The following is a 26,809-nucleotide window of genomic DNA, read 5'->3' on the forward strand; positions in this document are numbered from 1 at the left end:
TACCACAGCGTTGTCTATGCCTCGTCATACATAGAAATATTGTAACGGGCATATGAGCGGTGCGGCGAAATTTTTATGATGCAGTGCCGCAACGTATCGTATGCTTTGGCTCTTAGAATTAAGTATTCCTGTGAAGTTAATAGAACACATTAAGAGATGGTACATAAATTTACAAACTTTGATATATATATGAGCGAGCGACTCCTCCGATGTTCTTCTGATTAAGTTCGTTGCGGGTCCAATGACAATTTAACTTTCCCCCGGGACAAACTTGACCTTCATTGGTTGGGTTTTTGTGGCGGTCAAGCTGTAGATCCTAGCTACACAGGAGTTGCAGTGGTGGGAACGAGAGGTGGGAATAGTCCCGATATGAGCGAGTTTGCAACAAAATGTAAAGTATGACCTAGACTGTACATTCTACTGTATATTTGCACTGTGGTGTAACCCGGAGGGGGGATATACAGACGTTTTATTTATTTTCCGTGATATTATCATTCTCATCTCGCTTTTGGGGGATTAAAACGTTAGAGCGCGGCTTTATGCCTCGTCTACCGGGTGTTGTAATACATATTTTGGGACGGAGTTGGGCTTCACAAATAGTTTTGGATATCAACATTTTAAAGGACATTTCATCACTACTCACTACTTACATAGTTAGTATAAAACAAGTCGCTTTCCGCTGTCTATCTCTATGTATGCTCAGATCTTTAAAACAACGCAACAGATTTTAAAGGAAGGTCTGTCTAGATGACGGGAAGTCAAGATGAACAATTTACTAAAAACATTGTATTAACATACAAAGTACTATCTATACTAATAATATAAAGCTGAAAAGTTTGTTTGTTAGAACGCGCTAATCTCAGGAACAACTGGTCCATTTGAAAAGAAAATTTGTGTTGGATAGCTCATTTATTGAGGAAGGCTTGAGGCTACACATATTACAACATCACCCTACAGCCAAGCAGGGGCGAAACAGTAAAGAAAAATACTGCAAAAATGGGAAACATTATTCAAACTATTATCACGCGTACGAAGTCGCGGGCACAGCTAGTACCTAAAGAATAAAAGAAACGATCACACAATAACTTGTCCCTTACGGTAGTTGAACCTGCGACCGCCATCTTATCTGCACCACAAACTAGTTTAGTTTTATCTTCGATATCGTGTAACTCCACAACTTCAGTAAAAGTAACCTCAAACACCTCAATGAGTCGTAGTGAGTTTAGAAGTACCGTTTGCAAAACCGAGCACTTCTTACCGGTATAATACCACATAATATGCCCATTAAGGCGCCTCTGCCGACGGTACAATGGCTTTTAGGGTTGTCAATGTCAAAAAACTTAGTGACACTTAGGCTGGGTTGCACTATCTTACTTTAAATTTGACAAACGTCAAAAATCTGTCAAAAAAAAACAACGGTTTTTGTCATAGTTGCTGTTAAAGTAAGTTGGTGCAATCCAGCCTTGTGCACCTCATACGAGTAACTTTTACCGTGACTATGATGATAAATGGTGTTTTTCTTATGGAGTTTGAAGATTTTTAACGTTTGTTAAAGTTAAAATAAGATGGTACAACTCAGCCTTAGTCAACATATACTTAGATGACCAAAGTATCACAAAAAAATATCAGTTAAACCCAAATACTACAGTATCTAATAGTATTAAGTGCGATATTGTAATAGAAATTTCGTCTGAACATAGAATGTTGGGTTATAATTTAGAAATATTCCTTGAATAACACCGACAAAATAAAATTAATAGTTAGTATGAAATATTAATCCGCCCGAAACAAAATAAATAATTCCATGCATGAGTTGGTAAGCCGTTAGTAAAAATGGATATCGTCAGTGGAAAGGAAAAAGGACTAAAGCGCCATTTTGGCCAAAATGAGTTATATACATTGTTGGATAGGATTTTTTTTTCTGCGTCGATCTATCTAGGTTTCAACTCAATCCGATGACTTTTTTGGCGCTTTAGCACTCTGAAAATTTTAAGTATTTCTAAAATCACCGCCCTCGTCGCTGCTGAAACGACGTGTTTTCAGTGTTTTTGCAACAAGTGTCGCGTAAGGGTTTTTTTGCTGGCAAAATATTTTTGCTTTCACAACATTAAGTATTTTTTTGTTATTTAAGAACTCGAATGACTTGTTACTTTAGCAATTCGAGCTTTTTGAGTTTTATAGTTCATTGGTATATTAGTAGTTATTCATGGTTGTAGTTCAAAATGATTTGGCGTGTAAGCAAAAGTAAGTGAACAAGATTCGATTAATTTTGGCGCTTTAGCAAAAAGTAGCCTTTTTTTAATAAGCTTTAAAGTATTTTAGCGAAAATGAGAGCATTAATCAAAGCAAAAACTATAGTAGTTAAGTATTATTAACAAAGACATCTCAAACACACTTGTGACTATAAGCACACACTACTCACTCGGGTCACTCACAAGTGCCTGCAAAGATGCAAGAATGTTGCAACTATCCAAATAAATAATTTGCTCCCTGGGCACACATTTATGCCGGTGGATTCAATGCACTCACACATTGAAAAAAAGTGTTCGTTCGTTTCAGCCCGAACGATATCCACTGCTGGATCCCCCAAGGCCAGGCCTCCCCCAAGGATTTTCACAAAGACCGGGCCCGCGCTCGCATCCAGGCACCTCCTGCAACCACCACCTCCAGATCGTCGGTGCACCTAGTGGGAGGCCTGCCCACACCACGTCTTCCGGCTCGTGGTTGCTACTCTTTTTCCAGAAATTTTCTACCCCTGCAGCCATCAGCTCTGCAAGCTATGTGCCCCGCCCACTGCCACTAGATTTTAGCGATTCTGCGGGCTATGTCAGTCACTTTGGTTCCCCTGCGGATCTCCTCATTTCTGATTCGATCACGCAGGGAAACTCCGAGCATAGCACGCTCCATCGCTCTTTGGGCGACCTTGAGCCTTCTTATGAGGCCTATATAAGCGACCACGTCTCAGATCCACAAGCCAAGAAAAAAGGGTAACAAACACTATTGTATGGGCGCCGCGCCGTCAAATTGACCTGCCTGCAGTATATGCTGCTCTATCAAGAAAATTTCCCAAACTAATGGCAAGATAAGTCTTTCCCTGGCTTCTTGAGGATGAAGTGAGCCGTCTTCCATTTTTTGGTGAAATACGCTATAGATAGGCATTTGTTTGCAATTTCCATTAATATCTCCCTTTCGCTACGAATAGCTCTGGTACATAAATATCGGCGGGAAATCATCCGGTCCCGGGGCTTTCTTTAGATTTTGCACGTTAAGCACGGCCTCCACTCCTGCCTCGGTAAAAAGGGGATCGTTTGCTGTTTGCTCTTCTAAAGTTTCGCTCTCTATCAGTTGTCGGAGACGCGTGTGGTGTGGTTTATCTATTGTCACGGAATAATCTGGATCAGCCGATTATTCTGGGCACTCTGCCCAGTCTTGCCGTTAAAACCATTCAGGAGCATGTCCTCTTTTCTCTGGAGCTTTCCCGATGACTCCATAGATTCCATCCCACATGTTTTCTCTCTCGTGTGTCGAGCAGAACTCATTCCAACTCTTTGTTTGCGCCTCGCTGGTCTTCGGTGCGTATTCTTGTTGCCGCACTTTCACCTAGACAGAGAGAATAGGTTATGGCGTTGTGGTCTGAAGTGACTAGCGTTCTGTCCACTTTCTCTTTAATCCTACCCAGTAGTGGCTTACTGCACGCTGACACATCCACTTTGCTTGTGCGCAATCTGCCCTGTCGATATTTTTTGAAAGAAGAAACTGTAAGCTTCACCTAAGCTTTCGGAAACGCTGCCCCACCATTGGTTCTAGGCGTTCACGTCTCCCCCTATAATGATGTTTTGGGTGTTTAGCTTTTTCATACCGCTTTGTGCGTTATATCTAAAGCTCAATTGGATTGTCTCCCTCATAATACACGGACACAATTCCTAGTTTTAGCCTGCCTGCCCCAGTTAGGGGTCGTGAATGACTCAATCGGTCACCGAAGACTGAGTGACTGGTTTCTGCCGATTGAGTGCTAAGGTTATATCCTTGTCCTCGGCTGCTTGCAGCAGTTCGGCAGTGGCTTGCTTGGAGCGTCTCAGGTTAGCTCAGATGATGTTGAGCTTTCACAAATCAAATCAAATCTCCCAAAAGACCACGGACACGGTCTTTTAGGAGATTTGAACTCTGCATGTTCTTAGCAGTATGCTGTTCTGGAAAGCGCTATGTAAGTAGTCCTACTTTTGTTTTTCTGGGCATTCATCACTTTATCACTGAATGCCATGTAGTGGTGGATGTTGGATGTGTCAGTTCTCGCCCTCGCATTTTTTCCACGATTGTCGTGTGCCTTATTTTCAGGCTGGACAGTTTAGCCCTGAGTAAGTTCCTCTGCAGTTCCTCTTCCTCTTTGCATAGGGCTTTTGTATGTCCAAAACAGAGGCATTTGGCGCATTTCACTAGTGGGGTCTTCTACCGGTCTTATCTCCAGACCTATGTGGACTGCCCCCGCCTCGAACAAGCGTTTGTAGAGAATGGGCGACACTTCCATCCATAGCATTGTAGAGTTTCTTATTTTGGGCCTTTAGATTGTCATCCTTTTCCACCTTTAGACCTTTGATTTTGAAGTCAAAAGTGGTTCTGACGGTCTTATGACATTGTCGCCGGTTATGCTCAAGTCCGTCGATGAGACTATCAGTGTGTGGTTTGGCTTTTTTGGTGGGATGGACATGGTGGTGGCCGCGTAAGTCACCACCCACCATGTCCATCCCACCAAAGGTTTCCACCAGTGGTTAGTGGTGGTCATTAAAATTGTTAAGTGTCCCTACGTTTGTTCACTATAATTCAAAATATAGTAATTACCTACTACTCCCGTACCCGGTTAGAAGTAATGACAATCAAATTATGCATGATGTTAGGATAAATTAAGCATTTTTTGTCATAAAACATAATACCTATTCAATCTATAAGCATTACTTTTGCTTAAAACGTTTAATGTAGTAAGAGTTTAGTAACATTTGCTTATATTCGTTCTATAGGGTCTGCGTAAGTAAGCAAATATTCATGTAAGCTCCATGGATAATATCGCTTTTACGCATTTTTTCGCTGGCGCATGCGACTATCTTATTTTGTAGTTTAGTAATTTATCTTCGACTTACTTATTAAGCTGTATCTCACTAAGTATTTTTTCTCTTTTATCAAAAAGGTTGTTCAAACTATTTAGCACTTATTGGTTGCTGGATATTTGATTATAAATGGAGGTTAGCAGTTTTACCCTGACTAACATTTAATGAATTTTCATGACTCTTTTTCTAAAGCGACACCTATTTTACGATCTAAAAGAGCTACAAACCTGGTGTTTTCATTAAAATTTAGGCAAAAAATCAAGAACACGATTGCATTTTAAAAGAACTGTTTAACATTAATATCAAAAGAGATACGAATTTTTTTCGTAAAAAAAAAACTTTGATCCTCATTTCCCACAAGTACGGTTTTGGCGCTTTAGTCTTTTTTCCTTTCCACTGACGATATGATTATGGAGCCATGTCTCACACATGTAACTATGTCGTTTCAAAATGTCTTCACTTAGTCAGCATTATAGAAATAGTAATAAAGTACCTACTACATAAACTCGTCGTATTGGTCAGATTAATTTCAGTGACTTTTATCTTAAGGTCTTAGAAATGACACTTAGGTACTCGTAAATGTCTTGTTGAAAACTATGTGCTATTACTAGTAGATTAATAATTGTTCAGTCATTTTAATGTGTGTGTATGTGTAAACGTGTATTAGCGTAGGCGCAGACCACTAACTTTTAGTCGGCCGAAAAATTGGACTCGATTCATTTTGTATGAAGAATCGGCCGATCTCTAATCGGTGTACTTAATGTGCGTGTGTGCACTTTCATACGTGTCCATACTGATTAACAGCCCGACCCAACTATCGGCCAACTAAACATCGGTGGTCAGCGTTTAGGCTTAGTCATTCCAATACAATAAAACACATCATTACAAAACTTGGTATCTTAATTTTTTTACAAAATTAGCGACTTAAGATTTTGTCGTTAAAAAAATTAAACAATCTGGCAGCCCTGTCGCCTGAGTAATCGCGTAATAACCATGAGATTACAATTGTAATTCGTTGTGATTCAGTTCGTTAATGGCTGTAATTCCGGTGATATTACAGTTTTGAGTGACGGCGGATATTAAGACTTTGGGCGGTTAGCATGAATTACTTAATGGCTACATTGAATAGGTTATGTGCGGGATAAGGAATCTTCATTTTGGTGTTCAACGGGAATAATTAAAACGTGTTTTGATAAGCCCATAATAAACAATTAGGCAGAAAATATATTACCTTTTAATGAAGAATAGAGAACAACGAGAGTCTTCGAGTATCCAAAATTGAATACTAAACTGTGCTAGCAAACTTGGTGCTTTAATAAAAACTTGTCTTAAAAATTCCCATTAAAAAGAAAAAACAATAACGGCCCTTCACTAGTCTAGCCTCTATAAAATAGTAGTAGTATTGTAAGCAAAAATGTTAACATGAATTCATTGTTCTTGATCCACACGAGTCTTATATCTTTCACTTACCTTTGGACTATTTACTTATTATTTTGAACAACATTGAAGTGTTTCTATGGTAAAGATTAATATCTATCCTAGGCTTTAGCAAATACACCAAAATCCCAGAAAAATGTATAGTTAATGCAAATTCAATTTTGTATGGTTTGATAAATATTAAAAATATAAAGTAAATGCCGTATAATAACTTTATTAGAATAACACAGGTGACACAAGTAAAATGGAGAAAAAGGTCACCTAAGTCAGGCAATGCCACTAATGTGTCGCAATCGCGGCGGCCATCGTAATGGGACCTCACTCAGCATTACGCTACCCTTGGTAATCACATAGCAGGCCATGACAAGTTCTTACTCGTAGTTGGCCTACAGCTGATTGCTGAAAGATTTCTGAGTGTGAGTCACTTTTAAGGTTTTATACAAAAAAACCTTGTCCTATCCAAAATAAATTTTGGTGCTTAATAAATTTATAATCGTATAACAGTTTTCATTATGGAGTCAAATTCCAACGAGGTACCTACTCGTAAGGGTAGCCCGCTACCAATCGATCAACATGGAAAGCATTGGTGGAGGCAAGGCCTATGTTCAGCAGTGGACGTCCTATGGCTGAAATGATGATGACCTACTCGTAATTAATCTAGCGCACTTTTTCAATTTGTTGCGGATAGTGACTGGAATGTATGCTTTGACTAAAATGTTTGTATTATTGCAATGCATAAAACTAATTTAAATATTCAATTAATCTTTTTACCTGCGTCTAAAATATTAATCCTCATTGAGTGTATAGCATCAACTTTACGTTTTCTTTTTACTGACATAAATGGTAGGTTTTTTATGTGAAAAGTGTAGGCATTAATTTTATCTCCATGATTAAAATTACTTTAAAAACAACTGCCCAAAAATATTCAAGTCTATTCCATCAGTTTAACTTCACAAACTTTCACAAGTATTTCATACGTTTGAACCCAAAATGGTTGCCAATAAATCCGCCGATCCTGACCCATGTATGTCTCCGAAGGTCCAATTAAAGTTCAGAAACTCCTAAAGACGTAAAAACGTCAGCAGACATCAATACGGCCAAGTTTCGGACCAAGTTTGTAAGGTCTTGGCTGGATTTGTATAGAGCTGGGAGAGCCCCTAATACTTACTCACTAATATTATGAATGCGGAAGCAAGTTTGTTTGTTACGGTTTAAAAATTAATTTTGGTATAGATATAAGTAGCTTTTACCTCTAGAGAAGGATAGAAACTGACTTGTGTTGGAAAACTAAAAGTTACATCATTATTATCATTTAGGCAAATGACTTATCGACCACGAAATTTAATCTTGACAAGCAAAGATTTTCAGATTTTCAAAGAGCATGCTATAACATTATAATGAGAAGACAAAAAGTTAGTAAAAAGCATTATAATATTTTTGTGATATTAATCAGAAAATGATGAGTTTGAATCGAGTTTTGAACATAATTTTTGATTATGTTTTGAAACGAATAAGTGTCTAAAATGTTCCTCCTTATATAGAATTCGTTGTCAAAACAATTGAATGATTATCGCGCGTTTAATTCTCCAAAAAGCCGTATCATTTGCAGTCCTATTGTCATGTGTATAAGAGTTATTAAATTACAGAACAGATAATAGGATGTAAAAATATCAGCGCACCGATACCTACCGAAGTTTGCCGCGAGTTCCTCTGAGGAATACTGCAAAGTCGCTGTTAAGATGAGACCTAGCTAGAGTTGTTAAAACCACTTTAGCGGAGCGGAGAGGAGCTAAACGGAGATGTGTTTTAAATTACTAATCAGATTTCGTTATTACTAATCTCTTCTCCACTCAGCTTGGTTATACAAAACACACATCTCCTCCTGTCTTCTCTCCGCTTTGGTGGAAGCTGGGCATTAGAGTCGACTCATTTTAATCGGAATAATTATCGGGATTTACAAGTATGAAAACACATAAATTGTATTCATAAGGAAGGCTCACACAAATTAGAAGTCGACCAACTACTGATCGGTTAAAAGTTTGTAGTATGCGGGGACTCTTAATGTATTTGTTCTGTTTTGACACTTGTGAGTAACGCATCTTAAGTTGTGGATCGCGCGTGCTCATACTCGAGTTCGAAGGATTAGTAATTTTCGACTGAATGCTGTTGTTTTGGAGGTAATTTTAAATAACAAAACAAAGTTGAAAACACACATAGAGCATCTTCTGAGTTGTAATAGGTGTTATTATGCAAAAGGTATTGTCCAATGTGTGTTCTAATGTAATTTAATAGACATAGACAAAATGCATAGGCTAAAATAAAATTCCCTTTCTCTACCTAGGTACGTAGGGTGATTGCTACAGTTATTGGCCCTTTAAGAGCGTTGTGTAAGTTAACTTGTGTAAAATGTGACAAAAACTCGACTTTTGTTTACTTTTTATATTTTATTATGAGAAAACAATATTGCTGCTATTTAAGCTAGTACCTATTTGGTGTTATACGATAAGAATTACAATAATAATTTTAAAAATATCAGAGATCACATTAAATTTAGCTATTGGCCCCAAAAACACAGTAATTGGCTCCTAGAAGTACAGTTATTAGCCACCGAAAAAAACCCATAAAAATCACTGAAACTTCACGCTTTGTAATCCTAACTCATGTTGTCTTTCCTTAAGATTAGCTAAGAATTCGTCATCAGTATCACTCTTATCGATTTCTTCATCTATCTCATCATCGTCAGTACATTCAGTAACATTGTAACAATTGTGACAAAGATAACTGTCTCCTTCTTCTTCAGGAATATGCTGTTGCACAAGATTTATGAAAGACACGGTGACATTCAGAGCATACTAAAAGTCTATTTTTTATAAGCTTTTTGCAAATATTACAGATTTGATTGGATACAGATACATTATTCTTACTTTTATTTTAGCAGTTTTCTTTTCTTCAGCTTTCCGTTTTCTGTCCTCTCTTTTTTGTTCTCTTTCAATTTTCCGTTCCTTTTTTTTCTTTCTCGAGGATTTCTTTTTCTTTAGCTTTTTCTTCCAGAATCCTCTGATATTCTGACCTGATATGTGATACGGTAATCGCGATATATTTCTCTTCCCTTTTCGAGCTGGCTCTGGGGGAATCCGTAGAAAGTCCTTCAGACTTGTTTTTTTTTTTTTGCCTGTTGGCGTGATGCAAGTTCATCTTGAATATCTAGGTCTTCTAAAGTTTCTTTACAGTTTTGGTTTTCTATTTCTATAAAATCAAAGTTGTTTCGTTCTATTTCTTTCAACTTAATGTACGTTTTGGTGATCATTGTCTTTTTTTTCGTCAATTTAGCCGATAGTGGGTGTACTTCTGCTGTAAAAGTATTGGTAGTCCTAGTTTTTTCCAGGTCGTCAAATTTATTTTTTGTTGTGTTCTATTTTCAGATAACGCTGCTTCATTAACTGTTATTTCCTTTTCTTGGGCCAACGGTTCATTTCGATCTATGTCTACAAGTATCGCATCTTCTTGGGTCCCAGTTTTAGGGTCTTTTGTCTCTCCTAAGCGTCTCTCTTTCTTTATCTCTAGTTTGAAGATCTCCTATTTCACTCAATGTTGATTCTTTCTCCCGACTTATAGCTTCAGGTTCATCTGTAACTTCCGCTTCCAATTAATTTTGCTTATAATAGTCCCACAAACGATAGAGAATAAAAAAATGTTCATTGTTTTGCATTTCAGATATTATTTGTTTTATTTTTAAACTGATTGTTTCTGTTCCAACTACTTATACCAACCTTAGTATACTGTGGTACCTACGGCATCTTGTAACAATCTAGGTAAAGTAAATCAATAAAAATAGTTATTGGCCGTGCATAAGTGACAGTAATTGGCCCCCCGGCTAATTACTGATCCCAATAGGTTAGGACGTTAGTATTTTAATATCAAATATTTAAGGGTTAAATTAACTTAATCTTGAATAAAAATACAATAAAAGTAAAATTTAATTATTGGCCACCCATGGCCAATAACTGAAATAAATTGAAACGTGGTATAGTTATTGGCCGGTATAATTTTGAAGTTATTTTATTCCAAAACAAAGTAACTTAATCTATCTACATAAGCTACCATTTCTCTCTTTACAAAAAAACAGTGAAAAATTACTATAATAAGGAAAAACAATTAAATTACGAACAATATTCATAAATTATGTTCCTTAAAATTTTGACAAGCACGCGGCTACTCGGACGACTCGTTGTCGAAAGAAAGCTTCTGCTGTTTAGAGTGCCATCTGTTCTTACTCTGACATACTACATTGGACAGCGTATTGCTCAGAGAAAGTATGTGTGTCTCTTTTCCACTCTTAATAACGTACATATGCTTGTTTATTTTTATTTTAGTCAAGGTGGCCAATAACTATGTACAGGCTAATTACTATAGCAATCACCCTACTTACAGCAAATTTTTCTCATTGTAGATAATACAGCGTTCTTACCTGTAACAAAAGTATACAATTATTATCATCTGTGACATGGAGTTTGAAATATTTAAAATATTGACTTGACCCTGTTGCCAAACAGGAGACAAATCACTGAAAAATTAGAGGTAACTTCAGATAGCTGTGTTTTTGAGTACCTACTAAACATAAGTATTTTTAGTAAATAGGCGTATTATAATCTCTCGATACTTCCCCACCCCGATGTTCCTTTGTTACTTTATAAATAAGAATAAACTCTCCTTTTTTCTCGCAAAGCCTCCGCGGGCCCTCTTACTCGTTTATTGTTGTTTTGCATGGTTGAAGTTTGCAAATAAGCGACCGGTTGTCTTAATTTTATTGTGTCCTCTTCCCAAATGTATTATGAGAGTCAATGGACTGCAAAAATTGATAGTTGTTACTTTCCTATAAGCAATAGTTTACAAAGATAACAGCGAAGTGATATTGCTTTCTTCAGTTGTGAGTATTGAAGAATTATACGAAAATCATGCCTTGACAACCCGTGTTGGTCTAACCACAGAATAATAATAAGTACTACGTACAGAAGTTTTACTCCGCGAAGGTATTTAAAAAAATGTATGCTCAATGTCATGAACAATATGGTGTAATTTAGCCTGTCTCAAGAGTCAAGCACCATTTTGTTGACAAACGTCAGTGATCGGCACTGCGCCGAAGCTATAGGGCTGACTTCGGTAAAATGATGTGACGTGAGGTGCCAAACTGCGGAAAATGGCGGAGGAAAAACATGATTTAGCATGAATTATCATGAATAATATTAACTACTTATTTACCTCTTAGTGTCTTGAGGCAACTTAAAAAAGTACATTCTGTGTTTTTATTATTATTTAGGCAGTTAAATACTGCACAGTATTTAGTACACCATTTTCTTTATTTTCTTCCATCATACACAAGAATACGCGTGCGTGAGTCAATGTTCGCTCGAATGTGAGGCCTTGTCGAATAGTATCCTGTAGGTGGGCCATCGTGCGTGTTTTGTTTTCGATGTAAACTCGCGGAGATGAACAGGCCTGGTCTAACGTTGGGAGTGTAGGCCGAACCTTTGAATTTGCTTCTAGTAAAATTAGAGGTGGAGCGACGACCTCATAAAGGTAGCAGGAAGGCGCTAGATGCAGGCCGCTACCAACCGGTCATTATGGAAATCATTGGGGGAGGCCTATGTTCAGCAGTGGACGTCATATGGCTGAAATTATGATGATGATGAAATTAGAGGGTCGTGTTTCTGTAGGTAGTTGAGATTAAATGACCCGATGATGACTCTTATGCATCCATACGATGATGATCTAATACTTATTACAATACCCTTACTTAGTACATAGTACCCAAATAAGCAGACAGAGGGAGTCACTTGTGCATGTAGATCAAAAGTACCTACTACTATTGGTAGTGCCTAAAGTAGTATATTAGTACACATACAGTCTCCAGTCTCATCATAAACATAGTATCATTCTAGAGTAAGCTTTATTTAGAACCCAATTTACAAACTGCAATTTATTTTAGAGTGACACTATTGCTAAAACGAAAATATTATTCCATATTTTCAACATAAACTCTAAACACTATATGCAAATAAGCCCCATTTTAGAACGAGCTCAAAAATATTGAGATAGTGAACAATTCCGCGATAAAACCTGTTGCCTTCGACTGGCAATTACCATATTTCCCATTAACTGTCTGGAAAAATCCTTTAGGGTTCAGTTAACAAACATTTATTAACATTTTTAACATTTGCAAGTTAGATCGGTTGAAAAATTGCGTGTAATAAGGTAGTAGAGCACCGAGGATTAGTGTGAGTTTACATCAAACGTCACTAGTGAGCGCGTAAAAAAATGTCAATAAATGTATGACGGATCGTACAGCGCCCCTAGCGGACTTTCAAGAACTACAATGTTCATTATATTTTTTTAACGCGCTCACTAGTAAGGACGTTTGATGTAAACTCACACTAAGCCCTCTGGCCACTAAATAAAAGAGTGCAAAAATACTTTGATTTAACGAATATTATTAAGTATAATTAACTTTTTTTTAAAATAAAACCGACTTCAAATGCGTGAACACAAAAAAAAAACTAAAAATTAAAAAAAAGTTCTACCCTTGGGGGTGAAATATTTTCTTCAAATTCGCATGAAACCACCCTTTTGATAATACCTATTCAACAAAAAAATTATCGTTCAAATTGGTTCATAATGGGCGGAGATATTGCGTATAAAAAAGTTCATCCCCAATTTTCCACCCTTGGGGGTGAAATATTTTCTTCAAATTCGCATGAAACCACCCTTTTGATAATACCTATTCAACAAAAAAATAATAGTTGAAATTGATTTATAATCGGCGGAGATATTGCGTATAAAAAAGTTCATCCCCAATTTTCCACCCTTGGCGGTTGTTTTTTCTATTATTAAATTTAAATGGGACCACCCTTGAGGTATTACCTATACGCCGAAAAAAGATTTGTTCAAATCGGTTCATAATTGGGGGAGTTATCGCGTAACAAACATAAAAAAAAACATACGGGTCGAATTGAGAACCTCCTCCTTTTTTGAAGTCGGTTGAAAACACTGTAGCATCTCACAAAGGTAGCAGGAAGGCGCTGGATGCAGGCCGCTACCAACTGGGCGATGTGGAAATTATTGGGGGAGGCCTATGATCAGTAGTGGACGTCCTGTGGCTGAAATGACGATGATGATGATGATGATGAAATCTAATTATACTTTAGCGCTAAGTACCTCCCTACGAGATCGAATCAGAAATGAGGAGATTCGTAAACGAACTAAAGTCACTGACATAGCCCGACGGATTAGCAAGCTGAAGTGGCAATGGACAGGGCACATAGTGGGACCGACGATATCATAAAGGTAGCAGGAAGGCGCTGTACGCAGCTACCAACCAGGCAACATGGAAAGCGTTGGGGGAGGCCTATGTTCAGCAGTGGACGTCCTATGACTGAGATGATGATGATGAAGTACCTCCAATCTCTTAGATGTTTCATTCCCTCATCTCACTTTTAATAATTTATTCAGGTGTGAATGAAGCCTTTCTTAACACAAAGGGCTATTTCTTTTTAAATTGAAAAAGTTTAATTAATACTAAAATGAGTTTTATAATGCCTTCGTAGACCATTGAGTGGTTTGAGATAGACTCTGTTGAGAGCTTTTTCAGCACACCGACGACCTCATAAAGGTAGCAGGAAGGTGCTGGTTGCAGGCCGCCACCAACTGTGGAAATCATTAGGGGAGGCCTATGTTCAGCAGTGGACCTCCTATGGCTGAAATGATGATGATGAGGAGCACTTTTTAGGTAGGTTCTATTCCTTTAAAGGACATACATGTAAAGTGTATGTTTACCTACTTTGTGTAGTTTTCTGCACTCTGTCTAGCATTGGAAACCGAGTTAGTTTTTTCTATAAAATATCTTTAGTAAAAAGTACCTATGTCAATTGACTGGTGTTAGCATCCTTGTCATTTGTTTTTTCATCTCAAGTGAGAAAACATTTTTATACACAGTCAGGCTTTCATTTAAACTGTATACAAGAAAAACAAAGTGGGAAAGGTATACTTAAGCTGTTTATATTGCACGCTCCGTACAGCCACTTAGCACTCGGCGTTACTGGGGGAATCCATTTGTTTTACATAAAACACCACTTTGTTCTATCTTTATACGTCTTTGGAATGTCTAAGCATTATTCATTTTTAGCTAGTTCATTTTTTAGAGCAAAAGCACACGATGCGTTGCGGCGCTTTACCTCAAAGATTTCGCCGTATCGCTCGTGAGCCCGCCCCAGATATTTCTATGTAAAACGACGCAGCGACACCGCACCGGCGTCGCACCACCGTCGCAACGCATCGTGTGCTTTGGCTCTTAGACAGTATCCTTACAACCAATAAATGTACCATCTCAGGAATTGAACCTTGTTGGACCTCAAGATGACTACTGTTTAAAACTAACCACTTGGACCATGAAAGCGAGTCTCATTATTTTTGCCTTGTGTGTTTTTTCAATAAGCTATTTCAGTTTTCTAGTTGGTTTTTCAGTTCTACATATTAAACTAAAATATACCTAAGTTAAATTATATTGTAACTGTATGTTTCCCAAAAAATAAATAAATAAATAAATGCTCGAAAGAACATCAGTTTTAAGTAATTTGTTTTCTGCAAATAGGCTTATATGAAGCGTTTTAACCCTGCCGCTGCTTCGGGACAATAAATGGGCCAGTGCTGAGAAGAAGTGCAAGAAACTCACGCCCGTATTCACAAACATAACTATGAGGTCTCACAGTGCGCGTGGACGCACAGGGTGACACACGAACCAATTACAGAGCTCTATTCAACGCTGTGTGTTAGATTTGCTGCTTCACTATGCAAGCATCGTTTGAGAATACGGGTCACCTTTGTCAGCCTTTTTTTCAAGGGTATTAAATAACATAAGATACACTGTGTTACGCTGGATGTGCCGTCGATTAACATGTTAATTCAACACAGAAAATAAATCAAAATCTGGTCACCCATCCTCATATAACCCCAAAAGCCGTCGCTTAACTTTCACGACCGTTTTCAATCTGCCTCAGCCGTCGGGCCACGCGGTATTCTTCAATATCACACGAAATAGGGGTACTAAAACAATAAAATATGCTATCGGCGTACCACTCCAGAGTCCCTTGGGTAGTGCACTTGAAGTCTTCGCTCGCCCTTAAGTGGTCCAGCCCAAATATATTGCCTCTTCAGCTTTCAATTCTGTGGTTTATACAAATCTGCTTTTATTTCGTGATTCGGGGGATTGTTATTGGGAGAAATATACAAATTATTTCGTAACTTTTCAACTACTATAAAAGGTCATTTTTGAAGATGGCTTTTGTCGACATTAATTTCACTGTCGCAAAAAAATTTAATCCCCTTTTAAAAACTAGAATAAAACTATCTATGTAATTTGGGTCTTAAATTATCTCTATACAAAATTTCATATAAGTTGATTAAGTGGTCCAAGTGTGATAGACTACAGAAAAACTACAGAACAGTAATTTTCGCATGTAAAATACAACTTTCAGCGAGAAGGTCTCATCCGCCCCTATGTAGTAAGTATTGAATTTAAGCTCTATGTTGTCCAAATAAAGAATGAACAAAAATAACAATAAGTAGGTACTAAAGATTGCTGATGGTCTTATTTATTTTGGTGGACGATAGACGTTATGAAAGTTGATGAAAGCCATATTGCTATCCTTTGAGGGGATTTTCATTATATTAAAATTGTCTATCAAAATCCCAATATTCTTTGAACTGTAAAGTTACCGACCGTAATATTAAGGAATCTTCCGCCTCAGGGGATATTTTAAACCGTGAATGTAATAACATAATATCAAACATGCATCTTAGATGGTTGTGTTAAGTGCTATTTTGCAATAAATTGCCGTGATCGTCAAATTGGAGGGACCAAGTCTTAGGCTGAGTTGCACCACCTAACTATGACCGTAACTATAACGATAACCGACGTTTTTGTATGGAATTTGACAGATTTTTAACGTTTGTCAAAGTTAAAGTTAGATGGTGCAACCCAGCCTTAGATTTCCAACCAACCTATATAATTTTTTTATGCTATTAATCTACTATTTATAATTGTAGCAATAAAGGTGACTGACCTACTGACTGACATAGTGATCTAATTCAAAATTCAAATTCAAATTATTTATTGCATGTCACATGGGTAAGGGTTGACAAGAACATAATATTGTACATCAATCAATCTATCAACGCACAGCCCAAACCACTGGGCGGATCGGGCTAAAATTTGGCATGCAGGTAGATGTAATGACGTAGGCATCCGCTAAGAAAGGATTTTACGAAACTCCACCCCTAAGGGGGTAAAACGGGATCCACGCGTACGAAGTCGCGGGCGACCGCTAGTTTTCCATAACGCGCAAACCCATTCAGCTTCGCTTGTATGTACAGTTTCCAAACACCTAGCCTCCATAAAAGGTGGCGGGTTTAAATTCCCTGTTTTTCGATAGGCCACGAATTCTATTAGGGCTATTAGCATATTCTCATTAACCCGAGAGGTTTGGATAAGTCGGAGGCACCCGGTGTTTGGACGCCATAGAGATGCGGCCGGTGCGATTAGTCGCAGGTATAATTTACACAAACATTGAGTTGCAGCATCTTATATTAACTATAACAAACGTCAAAGGTCTGTCCAACCAACTCCATACAAAAACACTAGTTACAGTTACGATGAAAGTTAAGATGGTGCAACAAAGAAAATATCCTTGGTCATGGCATCATCTAGTAACTACTATTAGTACCAATCATGATAAATGGTTTTTGGAAATACACAAGGAAATACACATACCGGTTAAATCATAGTATAATTTTTACAAATAAGATTCATAAAAATTTGATGAAATACTTTGGTGAAGAATAACTTCAAAATTTTAAACATACAAATCCAGAATGTAACTAAATAACAAGACATAAACATGTTCTCTACCTCTATTGGATTTACTTATAAAAGTTCTTCTTTGTCTTAATTATTCGGCATAGAACTTTTGCTTGTCACAAGTATAATCTCTGTGGTGCCTGTAGCCGTTTTCCCAAAGTGTGAGAAGGGTCAATTTGGGTCAAAACGTGACACAAAGGGACATACGGATGTGTTTGAAATGCTTTTTGAACGATCACGTGTTAATTTGCTCCTACACTCTATAGGTCTCTATGGTCTATGGGTAAACGGTAATTGGGTGGGTTTAACACCACCAAATTATGTTATCTAAATTTTAGTTGAACGCCATGAGACCTATTTATAGAAATACTAGCTTTCCGCCCGCAGCTTTGCCCGCGTGGAATTTTGTCTGTCACAGAAAAACTTTATCGAGGCGTCCCTGTTTCAAAAACCGGGATAAAAACTATCCTATGTCCTTTCCCGGGACTCAAACTATATCTATGCCAAATATCAAAATCGGTTCAGTGGTTTAGGCGTGAAAGAGAGACAGACAGATAGACAGTTACTTTCACATTTATAATATTAGTATAGACTAGTATAGATGATCAGCAAAATTATTTATTCTACCAAAAACATTTATAATGTTGCCAAAGTGAACAGATTTACGACATACCACTCTAAGTAGGATTCTTAATTTTGGGCCATTAAGTATTTCACAAAAATAGTGATTAAATGAATACCAACTGAAATCTGGGGGCACGGCAGTGCCCCCACCAAGTCGAGCAAAAAAGCGGCACGGCCGTACCATCCTTTTCTCGAAGCAATTCAGGCCATTTTCGACCGCCTGTAACTTCGTTGTGGATAAAACTAGAAGGCTGAATTTTCATTAGCTATGCAGGCATTGTAAAGACACGGTATATTTAAAATTTCATTCAATTTGAACCAGTAGTTTAAGAATTATAACGGGTCAAAGTTACTTAATTTTGTCACTCACTGACTCACTGACTGACTCACCGATCATCAAAACTCTAAGGCACTTCTAGCAGACCTAGAAGCTTCAAATTTGGAATATAAGTAGTGTTTGGTGTATGAATCAAGGAAAAACTTAAATATTTGGGGGCACGGTAGTGCAACCGCCAAGTCGAGTAAAATTTTTCAATTTCGGTCCAGTTTTCTAGATACATAACTGCTGTCTACAAAATACAAAAAGAAATGAGATCCCATCAAAAACAATACTTGTCAAAAAAACCAAGTCTCGCAACTCAGTTGTTCTACGGTAAAAAGTTGTGAGATCCATGTAATACCAAGTCCAGGCCAGGAAATCTTTAACGTTTTACATAAATATATTGACTTGGCCATCGCATGAAAACACGTGTAAATTAAATTATTTAGTGCGATGGCCAAGTCAATATATTTATGTAAAACGTTAAAGATTTCCTGGCCTGGACTTGGTATTACATGGATCTCACAACTTTTTACCGTAGAACAACTGAGTTGCGAGACTTGGTTTTTTTGACAAGTATTGTTTTTGATGGTTAGACTTATCCCACTCAATTAAACTCATCCCACCCACTAAGTACGGCCACACCTGGCGCGTTAGTTGCGATCGGTATCGGTGGAGTGACGTTTAATAACCGGTGCGAACCGGTTGCGGGCGGATACAACCGGCTTGCGGTGACACACGGTGACAGGGATTTATTAATCGATAAATTGTATTAATCTATTATTACAGGATGTATCGATGTGTCTTGTGTATTTGTGTGGGCAGATGCGCTTATAGTATGTGGTAATGAGATATGAATTAGATTTGTATTCTATCAGCTGATTCATCTGAAGATAAGGTTCTATGAGACTTGCTGAGTAGTTGCTATTTTGGTTAATTATTTTGCTACACAATATTATTCTGTTGAAGCAAACATATCAGTTACATATTTTTCTTTCTTTGTCTTAAACTAGCTTTTCGCCCGCGTGGAATTTTGTCTGTCACAGAAGAACTTTATCGCGCACGTCCCTGTTTCAATAATCGGGATAAAAACTATCCTATGTCCTTTCCCAAAATCGGTACTGTGGTTTAGGCGTAAAAGCAAGACAGGCAGACAGCCAGAGTTACTTTCGCATTTATAATATTAGTATAGAGTATAGATAGATTTGTACAGTTAGCTGAAGATAATCAAACAAGAAATGTCCATTCAACTAAATACAGAAATATCACATCAGATTGCACTTTTTTTGCAGTATAACAACTACATAACAATGCCACAGTGTTTAGTTCTATGTGCCTAAAGCTAAACTGTTACAATGTTTCTTTCTTACTTTAAAATACATCTTGTAATGTACATAAATAAATATATATCAATACATAGAAAGAAAATCGCTACGTGTACACTGTATACGTACTCGTAAATAACGTCGGAACGAAATTGAAAAGTCCCATGAACCTTAAATACGTGGAAGCGATAAAGGAAAGCTAAAATTAAAACTCATACGTCTTATTGCTCTTTTCCTCAGTCAAATATATACCTAATGATATAATACGGTACGAGTGGAGCCACGAAACGCGCGTAGAGCTTCTTCTATTCTTTTTCCTAGCCTTTTTTGTCCATTATTTGGGGTCTCCTTTTTCTGAGGCGCCAGGACAGTGGCTACCTAAATAAACTCCGACAAACGTTACTTCGACATTACGTTACTCCGACACCACTGAACATCGACATGTCTTGACTTCGACACTACACTACTCAGACAAAGGATATACGCTTCAGAACAGTCTGTCCTGGGTTGTCGAAATGTTTGTTTGGCCACGCTCTAAGTCCTTGGGCACCGTGGACAGTGGGCGTCCTCTACCTTTCTTATTATAAGGCCTGTTTTACGACATGGTCTTCGGGGCATCTTATGACATGACCTCTTGGTGAGTTTTTCTGCTATAGGCGCGACCTTAAAACTCTGATGTGACCCTTTCGCACTTTAGCAAGTCGGGTTACACCTCGTGCCCATCTTAGTATGTTTATCTCACTTACGTGCATTTTTTCAAGCTATAGCACCCTTGAGTTCACAATTTCTCTTCAGACGATTGTCCATTTTTGTAATATTTTTGCTAAATCCTGTAATATGGAATATACCACATCACCGTAGGTACGTTTAGTGTCAATCCAATTGTGTTTTCATTTCCCTAGAGCCACGACACGCACAGCTTCATCGGAGATGTAAATGGCATTCAGGGTTAAATAAACAATGAATGAGTGTGGAGCCCAAAAGTCCATAAGCAAGTAGAACTTCCACGAACTACCTACTTCCTAACAAGGTACCTTATGTAGGAGAAGTTAAAAGGTCAGTGATAAACTTACATCTATTCGTTTAAATTGTTTAAAAGTGATTATTGTAGAGTGTCAAAGCTAAAGGCAAAACATAGCATTTATAAGACGCAACAAAGTTGCATGCATCATCTTTTAGCTATTTTATTAGTAAAAACTATTCAGCATAAAACCCGATCGAGCCAACTGCGCACCTCACGAATGCGACTCCCTCGCACTCACCTGCATAGTGCACACATCCCCGCGTCCGCCCCGGCCATATCAGAGCGTGGATGTGACGTCACGGCTACCAGGTGCGCAGTTAACTCGCTCAGGTTGTAGATGTGAAAATGATGATGAAAAAAATGTGGAAATACCTACTTAATTTCTCGAGAAAACTAATTAGGGCAGGTGACCCGGTTTTGGCCATTTTAAGAATTTTTTAGACTTTGAGGCTATATCATTTTACAGTTTTTGTTATCACGGACTTATTTCTTGTAAAAAGTGATTAAATATATTTAGATCTAGCCTAAGGATACATTTTTTTTCATAATGATTCAATGGAAAAATAATCCTGTAGAAAAGAAAAAGAAATGGGAATTTGTGCCACTTTTGGCCAGCTTTACCCCATTTCTGGCCACAGTCATGTGCCAGTTGTGGCTATCAAAATTCATCAAAAAAAAACAAAAACTACTCGACGGATTTTAACGAAACTTGGTACAATTATTTTTCATACTCCTGGGCAGGTTATAGTATACTTAGGAATTCCCACGGGAACAGGAATTAGCGGGAAAATCCTTTTGTATGAAAAATCTAAACCGCTTAAGTTAGACGCTTGAAATTTGGCATGTAGGTACCTTAGTAAACTTAAAGCTTAGTCACAACAAGTAATTCCCGAAATTCCCACGGGAACGGGAATTAGCGGGAAAATACTTTTGTATGAAAAATCTAAACTGCTTAAGTTAGACGCTTGAAATTTGGTATGTAGGTACCTTAGTAAACTTAAAGCTTAGTTACAAGGAATTCCCGAAATTCCCACGGGAACGGGAATTCGCGGGAAAATCCTTTTGTATGAAAAATCTAAACCGCTTAAGTTAGACGCTTGAAATTTGGCATGTAGGTACCTTAGTAAACTTAAAGCTTAGTCACAACAAGTAATTCCCGAAATTCCCACGGGAACGGGAATTAGCGGGAAAATACTTTTGTATGAAAAATCTAAACTGCTTAAGTTAGACGCTTGAAATTTGGTATGTAGGTACCTTAGTAAACTTAAAGCTTAGTTACAAGGAATTCCCGAAATTCCCACGGGATCGGGAATTCGCGGGAAAATCCTTTTGTATGAAAAATCTAAACCGCTTAAGTTAGACGCTTGAAATTTGGCATGTAGGTACCTTAGTAAACTTAAAGCTTAGTCACAACAAGTAATTCCCGAAATTCCCACGGGCACGGGAATTAGCGGGAAAATACTTTTGTATGAAAAATCTAAACTGCTTAAGTTAGACGCTTGAAATTTGGTATGTAGGTACCTTAGTAAACTTAAAGCTTAGTTACAAGGAATTCCCGAAATTCCCACGGGAACGGGAATTCGCGGGAAAATCCTTTTGTATGAAAAATCTAAACCGCTTAAGTTAGACGCTTGAAATTTTGAATGCAGGTACCTTAGTAAACTTAAAGCTTAGTTACAACAGGATATTGCAAAATTCCCACGGGAACGGGAGTTAGCGGGAAAAAACATTTGTACGAAAAAATCTAAACCGCGTAAGATAGATGAAGGGGGTAAAACGGGATCCACGCGTACGAAGTCGTGGGCGGCCGCTAGTATGAAATATAATAAGCTTGAATTGAAATTACAATTAAGGATCAACATTAACCTATAGTATAAGTTTATGCGGTTAGTACTGGAACAATTTTCTTTTCACAACACCGATTTTTTTAGTATTTGGTTTCGATGGAGGCATTATAATCGTAACTCTGAAAATGAATCGATTACTTATATCAAAATAGCTAAGTAATTAAATTGAAAAATCACGATAAAAACTAAATGGCCAAAAGTGGGGTTCTTCGCGCACCACTTTTGGCCAGTCATGTGGCCAAAGATGGGAAAATTCATTCATTCTGGCTCCATTAGTGGCCACCTCTCATAAACCCACTTAATAAACAAATAGCGATAAAATATCATTAGTACTACTTAGACAGTGTATTCTTTATTAAGGATTAACATAAACATTTAAAAAAATAAGAAGGGTTTAGAAAATAATGATTGTTTACTCACCCGCTCGCCTTAGCCTTTTTGCTAAGACTTAAAACAATTAACGCTTCTCAAAAAATAATGACTTGTTGGATTGAAGTAAAGCTTGACACATCAAAGCTGTTAACGCTATCAGTGTTGCTAATATTAGATATTTTTATTCCCGTAAACCATACAGTAATATATTAGTCTTTGCCTTAGTTATAACGATTTGAAGTTCTAAATGGCCACAAAGGGGTCGGTGGCCACAACCGGGTCACTTGCCCTAGTTATATTGTTAAAGATAAGTAAACGCTACCGTCTTTGCATCTTCCCGTTTCATGGCCCCACACAAGTCTACATACGCACGTGTTCGTTCACTGTCGGAATGCAATAAGGGTGTCGGGTCACGTGGGACGGGGGTCGAGTGGGACAAGACCTCAGTTGGAACTCCTCAAAGTGTTCTCACAAGATCCTTAGGGCGCCCACAAATTAGTGGCGTGAAGCGCTGCAATGACGCTACTGTGGCGCGCTTGCCGCATCTACACTCGCGAGCAAAACTATGGAATCACTTACATGAAGTTGTTTCCACGCAAACTTGTGTACTAACGAATTTGTTAGTAACAAAAAAAGTAGCACCATTTTAAAGATTAAACTATTATCTTTAAATTGATACCAAATTCATTTAAATCACACCAGTATTTAAAAAGATATCGCGGCTGATGTGAAGAAGTAACGAAAAAGACATGTATGAACTGTTTGATACGTCGCGAGTTGCGGCCTATTTACCCCCTATAAAAGCACGCGTTTTTAGATTTTTGCTTTCACACGTTGATTCATACACATCTCCGCTTCTTTTGACACTTTACCTGGGATTCTACACCTTCAGAAGCAGCACAAATCGTTGCACTATTGCAAGAAAGGCTCAGCCAGCGTCAGCGCCACATAAGCCAGTCCTGGGTTTCGAAAGTTTCAAGACGCTTTCGGGAGACTAGTGGCTTTATCTCGAGACCAAGTTCTGAACAGCGCCGGTGCACATCGCAGAGGGAAGACCGTTTTTTCATGTCAACCTCTCTATCAAATCGTCATTTGACTGGAATCGATGTCCATCAAGAGCTCAGAAATGTTCGTAAGATAGCTGTTAGCAAGTGGACAGTTCGTCTAAGATATAAGCAATAGAATTTGACTCCAAAAAGGCCTGCCACAGGCTCGAAACTGACGGCAGGTCACCGATAAGCACCCTTTCAATTTGCTCGTACACATCTCGATGGGAAGGCGAGTAATGGAGGCGAGTTTTGTTCTCCGATGAATGCAAACTGTGTTTGCAGGGCAGCAGTCGAAGAGGTCGGGTTTATAGGCGGCCTGAGGAGCGATTTGTGCAGTACTGGTTCGCTGAAACAGTGGCTTATGGGGGTGGCTTGCTCGACTTAACATCGAGATGTGTACGAGCAAATTGAAAGCGTACTTATCGGTGACCTGCCGTCAGTTTCGAGCCTGTGGCAGTCCTTTTTGGAGTTAAATTCTATTGCTTATGTCTTAGACAAACTGTCTACTCGTTAACAGCTATCCTACGAACATTTCTGAGCTCTTACCGGACGTCGATTCCAGTCCAATGACGATTTCATAGAGAGGTTGACATGAAAAAACGGTCTTCCCTCTGCGATGTGCGCCGACGCTGTTCAGAACTTGGTCTCGGGATAAAGCCACCAGTCTCCCGAAAGCGTCTTAAAACTTTCGAAACCCAGGACTGGCTTATGTGGCATTGACGTGCGACAGCCCGCTGGCTGAGCCCTTCTTGCAATAGTGCAACGATTTGTGCTGCTTCTGAAGGTGTAGAATCCCAGGTAAAGTGTCAAAAGAAGCGGAGATGTGTATGAATCAACGTGTGAAAGCAAAAATCTAAAAACGCGTGCTTTTATAGGGGGTAAATAGGCCGCAAACGGACGTATCAAACAGTTCATACATGTCTTTTTCGTTACTTCTTCACATCAGCCGCGATATCTTTTTAAATACTGGTGTGATTTAAATGAATTTAGTATCAATTTAAAGATAAAAGTTTAATCTTTAAAATGGTGCCACTTTTTTTGATCCTCACAAATTCGTTAGTACACAAGATCGCGTGGAAACAACTTCATGTAAGTGATTCCATACTTTTGCTCGCGAGTGTAAATTATACAGTGTGTCCGGGCTTGTAGTGATCAAACTTTAAGGGCATAATCTATGGACAATTTTATCGATGAAAATACTTCAAATTTGGGGCTTGACCCATTTCTCGCAAAATTGCAAGGATTTAAGTTTTGAATTTTAAGTTTTCATCTCTTCCTTCAAAAACAAGTGATAGCGTGGGTAGCTTAACACTAATAAGCAAAAATTTTATATCATGCGATAGCCAATAAAATTATCTATTAGTAGAAGTAGAAAACAAGTTACAGATACAAGTTTCATACATTTTAAGGGAGTAAGAATGGATTTAATTAGAAAAAAACATGACTTATTTCACTTTTTTTCAGTTATTTTCAAACACAAGAAAAACCAGGTCGTTAAGGTATGTTTTATTTGCATTGTATTATTAGTATTTAAGCTATTTTACAAAATGAATGTAAATTTATTAGTCTACGTCTATTAATTTCGACGTAATTGTTGAACAAAGATACCCCTTCCCAGCAGTCGCTCCTTAAGGGAGTCTTGTTCGGGGAAAGGTAAACCGAGCCGATGAGGATGGGCTCGTGGCCAGTCATGGCTAGCCGACAGAGTGAGACTTCTAGGTTAGAGAGAGAAGGGGGATCGACTAAAGCACAGTGCAGAGATCGCTTATAGTAAATAAGCGTGCCGCCGCCACGTGTGGGCCTATCGTGTCTAATGATATTGTAGTTCGCTATCCTAGGATTGCGAATAGAGGGTGTTAGGAGGGTCTCTTGAACCAGAAAGATGTCGACCTGGTGGTCGGTAAGGAACTGAGTAACCTCGTCCTTCTGCTGTCTAAGACCGTTAGCGTTGAAAAAAGCTAAGGTGATTGACCGGGGTTTGATCCTAGCGGTGGGATTAGCCATTACGGAGCGTGGAAGGAGGAGATAGCGTAGCAAAAGTCTACGTGTTCGGCGAGGATAGATAACCTATCCATGATGTTGCCTTCGCCATTAGTCGCGCGCAGTTTTGCGGCGATCACAAACATCTCGCCGACATTAATTTGGCCAAAGAAGTCTCTGACCAGTTTAATGTCAGCCGCAGGTGAATGTGACGGCTTTCACTTATAACTCAAGAACGGCTGAACCGATTTAGCTGAAAATTGTCAGGGAGGTAGTTTAGAGCCAGGAGAAGGACATAGGATACTTTTTATCCCGTTCCAAATAAAAAAAGTCTGCTTATTTATTGCCATTAAGGCGGAACAAAGTTCGCCGGGTCAGCTAGTTACTAATAAAGTTCTAGCGCTCAACTCAATCAGTGCCTGAGGTATAAGAACGGCATGGGAGGTTTTTGGGACGTCAAACGCCAGCAAGACTTCAAATGTGTTTCCTGATTTCTATGCTCTATCAAGTCAAAATAATATTTTATGTCAATGTCACCGCTCCCATGCCGCTCCCATCCCATACCTCAGGTACTGAATGAAATAAGCGATAGACCTATAGTTTCCATACAATTCTAACTAACGCTAACTCTTTTAAAATGTAAACCGCTAGGGACTGGAATTCACTTCTTTTCCCGAGCATTATAATCCGGTTAGTTATAGTAATCTGGTCAAGGCCTCTCGCCTTGAATAGGCACTTTGGGCAGGTATGACCATTCTAGACTACATCTCAGTTGCAGCGCCACTACAGTGTCAAACCCAAAAGGTACTGCGCTTCTACAATTT

Source organism: Ostrinia nubilalis, chromosome 24 (genome assembly GCF_963855985.1).
Source record: "Ostrinia nubilalis chromosome 24, ilOstNubi1.1, whole genome shotgun sequence".
Taxonomy (NCBI): domain Eukaryota; kingdom Metazoa; phylum Arthropoda; class Insecta; order Lepidoptera; family Crambidae; genus Ostrinia; species Ostrinia nubilalis.